Source organism: Charadrius vociferus, unplaced genomic scaffold (genome assembly GCF_000708025.1).
Source record: "Charadrius vociferus isolate BGI_N301 unplaced genomic scaffold, ASM70802v2 scaffold366, whole genome shotgun sequence".
Taxonomy (NCBI): domain Eukaryota; kingdom Metazoa; phylum Chordata; class Aves; order Charadriiformes; family Charadriidae; genus Charadrius; species Charadrius vociferus.
Window position 1 is genome coordinate 577,838 of NW_009648900.1, and position 5,565 is coordinate 583,402.

Here is a 5,565-nt window from a genome sequence, read left to right on the forward strand (position 1 = left end):
TGGAGTTTTGCCATGCAGAGATATTGAAAACCTGGTTTTGAGTTTGTTCACAGGCCCCTGGTTGACCCCACCCTCCAAAGCACCCCATGGGTCATGAATCAGACCTACTACATGTATATGATTTTATTTTTAAATGGTCACATTTGCTTTTTGTTAGATTTCTTCTCTGAAACAAGATCGCCCAGGTACATTCCCACAACCTTTTCCTGTGGCTTCCACCCACCTCCCCAGCTATTGTCGTTTTCTTTGGTAACCGTGGCACTACTGTACGTGCCTGTATCCCTTTGATGCTCATGTTGACTCTCCATCTCTCTGCTGAAGCACTGAGAGGACAAAAATGTTTTTTCCCATTAGGGGTGCTGTGGTCTCTCTGTGCAGTGGCTTTCACTGATAAAAGAGTTCGACTGCTTTTTAGAGGAATCATAGAATAGTTTGGGTTGGAAGGGACCTTTAAAGGTCATCTAGTCCAACCCCCCTGCAATGAGCAGAGAAATCTTCAACTAGCTCAGGTTGCTCAGAGCCCCATCCAGCCTGACCTTGAATATTTCCAGAGATGGGGCAGCTACCACCTCTCTGGGCAACCTGTTCCAGTGTTTCACCACCTGCATTGTAAAAAATGGCTTCCTTATATGTAGTCTAAATCTACCCTCTTTTAGTTTAAAACCATTACCCCTTGTCCTATCACAACAGGCCCTAGTAAAAAGTCTATCCCCACCTTTCTCGTAAGCCCCCTTTAAGTACTGAAAAGCCGCAAGAAGGTCTCCCTGGAGCCTTTTCTTCTCCAGGCTGAACAACCCCAACCCTCTCGGTGTTTTTTCATAGGAAGGGGAGGTGCATTTGAATTCAGGTTCCTGCTGGCCTGTTTTGGTTCATTCTCATCTTTAGCCATCCACAGCCACCTACTGTGCAAAAAATTATGCTCTAGACAGGCAGTGGTGGTGCTTCCCCATGCACGCATCCTGGGAGAGCTTCCCAGCTAGTAGCAGAGTTATTTTGCTGGTACAGGCTGTACAAGTTTCCCAGGAGATAGAAAGGTAAAGTGCCAGAGGAGTTTGCAGGCATTAGTGCTTCTCTGTGAGAGTTTTTTGCCAGGATGAAATGCCATGAAGAAACACATGCCATACCACCCCAAATTATATATCAGACCCAAGGTAAGCACCACAGAGGTAAAGGAGCAAATCTGGAGTGAGTACAGCAAATTCGTGGTAAGCAAAGGGAGCGCTTTGCTCCAGCTGCTCTGGGCCACTGCCATCAGCTTCCCTATTGTTACAGGAACCCTGAGACTCCCATCCAATTCCACTTTCCACCTGCCCTCCCCAATAAATTCCTTTTAAAATGGTAGTTATTTTTGCTCAAAATATTTCCATTGTTTCCTGAAGAACGTCACCCCCCTCCCAGCTGGGACCCTGCCCCATGGGTCAGATTGACAGCCGTTTGCTTAGCAGCCATGTGACCATTTTGGAGCCCAGAAGTAGCTTCAGAGTAAAACATTTTGGGGGTGAGGGGAAAGTCCAGTGTTCCTTGGACAGTGGTAGGGTGGGATGTGGGTTTGGGTTTTTAAGCAAGGGTTGTTGTACCCAAATTCAGACATAAAAAAAGTCTCTTGGCTGTAGGAGAAAGGGTACATGCCGGTGGAACTTATATGCAAGGTAGCCAGAAGAAAGCAAAACTCAATGCTCTGCTTTACATGTGTGTAGTACACTGCTGCCTGAGGGAGTAAGAACCCACTTACAACCCCGCATGGATTACCCTGGCTTTGTCCAGGTGCATGAAACAAGCAGGGCCACACATCTGCTTATTTCCTCTCTGGGGATTAGAAATTGGAGGGTGGGAAATGAGTAGAGCCTGGGGTCCGTTCTCACTTGCCAGCTTAGCTGAGCTGGTGAGCGCTTGAGGGGGTTGGGGGAGGAAGGGTGGAATATGATTTGATTTCTGGCTTAGGCCAGAGGTAAACGACTGCCTGAGGGAATAGGAGAGGAGAAGGTGTGCTGCTGAGTTACAGTGCCTCGGGGGGCTCCTGCTGCAATGGCACAGCTATGTAACGTGCTCCCTGGGGGACTGCATCTGAAATAAAAATGTAGCCTGTTACTTATTGGCATTAATGTTCACTTACTAACGTCTTTTATTGCTTAACTCTTCTATTTTGGCGCCTGGGTAACTACTTAGGCTCTTTTAAATTCACTGGACCAAATTCAGGGATCACATATCCAGAGATCTATGTAGAGTTCACAACTGGCGGAATAGTGTGGATTGAAAGTAGTAAATTTAAGCAAGTCTAGGGAGACAGTCATAATGAATAAAAGGATCATGGTAGATAAGAGTCCTGCCCCCACCCTCATTTACTTTCAGTCAGCTTAACTTGAGTGGGGCCTTGTGTCTCTCTGGCTCCTTTAAATACTATAAATTATTTCTGAATCTGAGGTGTCTCTCAATGAAAAAGGATGCTGACTCAGGGTCAGGAGTTGCTTGTGGACTTCTAGCACTCTCGAGAAACCTTTGTGCAATAGTTGGTAATATAACATGGAGGTCTTCGCTCTCCAGTAATACAAAGTTCATAGGCAAAACAATATCATGATAACCCCATGTGAAGCTTTCCATGAACTATGCCACCAGTAAACCTGTCCTCAACATGAAAAGAACACCCAATATTCAGTATATTTCCGGAATCAAACCTCTACCATCTATTTCCTTATTTAATTACCATGAAGCACGTCACCACCCTGTCTGCACTCTAGTCCATAACTCAGACACTTTTTTTTTTTTTACTGGGCATTTCTCTGGGTTTTTGCATCCTGGCCATATGCAGTGAAAACCTAAGAAACACTATTTATCATCCAGCTCTTATGACTGGCGGTGTTGGCTCAACTCCAAATATTTCCCATGCACAGCATGGGCACGGATGTCAGGGGAGGACTGTTTTCTTTTCTGGCCTTGGCTAGCAGGCTGGGCTGGTTGCTGGCCGTTGAGAATGCTGCTGTCAGGTTCCTTTTCTCAGCCCATCACTTGGTGCCCATCATGCTTTTCTATGTCACCTCCCACTAGTGGGCTGTATCCATTTTCAGACTCTCTCACATCATGTGCTCACTCTCTTTCACGTCCCTTTCTAGTACTTCCAGCTCCCACTTCCAATTGGTATGCATTCCCCCAAAATATTTTGTGCTTTCTCATCTATTTTCCTTCAGATATGGAAGGTGCATCCCTAAATCCTTACCAAGCAAACTCATTAGCTGCAGTCGAACACTGTCTCAAAGCTCTGCTCTGCAACACTACACTTGAAAAGGCCATCAGACCCGTTGCCTACAGTGGGCACCCCTCCTCCCCCATTAGTATCTATCCATCTGGTGTTTCCTGTCTTTTAAGAGAGAGAAAAGACTATCTTTTTACTGTTTGTACAGCTCCTGGCACCCTGGGACCGACATCAGTGCTCTAGCCATACAAGAAGCATGTAACAGTATCTTCCCCCAAAGCCATGGTCATCTTCCACAAGATGTAAAATTACATGCCAGCCCAAGGGTCCTCCCATGCTACTGAGCCATCACACAGCAGCTGGGAAAGAGAGGGGGGTAAAGGGAATACATGGAGTTCCTCAGTAAGGCAGGGGGAGGAGAAGAACCAGCTCTGTGTATTTAGTTACAGTTAATTATAAGTTTATGACCTTATGATGCAATTGTTGTATCCCTTCCTCAATATACTTTGCAGGCAGAGCATGCTGAACATACAGAGGGGGTGTATTTTATGGCTGCAGTGTTTGCTTGAGCTGTGCAGATAAGAGAGCTGTAGAGAGGTCCCTGCGCAGGACGACATGGAGCCATTTTGGCCGTGTGGTATTGGCAGGGTCTGAGCGTCTCTGCCAAAAGAGTTTATGAAGAGTAGGTGTAAGCCACGGTGATCTGTCGTCCTCTGCTTTCTCTGGCAGCCCGGGTTGAATTTTGTTCTTGCACTTTCAGAGGGTAGGAGAGCTAAGGAAGGGAGTAGGTGTCATTAACATGTAAGGGAAACTAGAATAGGATTTTTTTTGTTTTTAAGAGAGGCAGTTTTGGAATTTGACATTTGTTTCACCCAAAGATTTTCAAATGCTGCACAGTTGTTTTTCTCACTGCTCCTATATATTATGCCCATTTTATGGGTAAGCTAACTGATTCAGAAAGTGAACGGTAAATAGAGTGTCATTTGCAGGTCTATGAATAGATTCAAAGACCCTTGAAACCTTAATCCACTTGATCCCACTTAATGCCTTCAAGATGCATTAACAGGACAAAAAGAAGTTTAATCGAAGCACATCAAACTCAGTTTAGGCACTGTAACCCTTGTGCTTACAAGGGTAGCCACATAAAGAAAAATAAGGAAACATTAGCTTGCATTTCCTGGGAAAATAAGTAAGCAAGAATGTATGCCACATCTTGGCTGGCATTTTAATCTCATCAAAGCGAAGCTTTAAAAATGGCTGTTCATTCCCTACTGTGCTTTCCAAGATGCACAGCACAAATGTGCTCTGAACACAACAGAACTAATTGAACAATCACAGCAAAAGAGGTCAAAACCCAACAAACAGTGTAGCATCTAAAATGACTCTGGAGGATTTTAACAGATGGACACTTGTAAATCTAACAGGATTTCCTACTGGTGAGAATGCCTTAGGTAAAATTCAGAATGTCTCATTAAATTGTCAGCCAGCTATGAGGCATTGCTCATGTGAATATGAACAGCTATGCAGCTTTACTGTAAATACACACAGCCATGTATTAACATAGGCCTGAAAAGCAACATTTGGATGTGAGTTCGGTTAGAAAACCCTTTCAAAATTGATGGAGGATCAGATGTAATATTTCTGGCTGGGATCCATTAGAGATACAGAAGGGAAATTAAGCCAGGGGTCAGGCTTTTTCTCTCCCCATTCTCAAAGTCGTCTGGCTTTTCCTCTGTGTGCACTTCCATGCAAATTCACAAATCAGTTTGTTTTAGACTTTTCTAAGCTCGTTTGCTATTGCTTTCTTGTAACCTTCCATGTTCTTATTCTGTTGATGAAAGGCATCAACAGACCCAACACAGGTATAATAGTGCTCTGTCTCCCAAGTAGATGCTCTCGTGCCAAGAATGTGAATATAGGTTAGTACAATGCAACGACACAGTGGTTGCACGTTTCCATTTTTACACGTTTGTTTTACATAGTGCCAGTGATCTGGATAAGGGCAATTAGTCTGTTTCTCACCAAAATGCTGTGTGTGCCCCTTTACCTCCTCCAGCAACCCTACTGCTTATGAGATCTGTGAGCCTGTTGTTCAAATCCACATTCCTGTACAGTCCCACTTTCTCGGTAAGAAATAGTCTCTGCTGGGTTTATTGGCATTTCTCACAGTATCTGAGTTCAAAGAAAATGATTACAAGTTAAGACAGAGCTCTGTTCTTTAAAGCGCCACAGTGTATAGATCTGTTGAGTGATATATAACATAGAACAACTTCCAACTGAGGAAAGCTTAACACAGCTCGGGCTAGCTTGCTGATAGCTGCTCAGCTCCTAGAATTACTGCTTACAAACCATAAAGGCCCCAGCTTGAGTTTCATGGG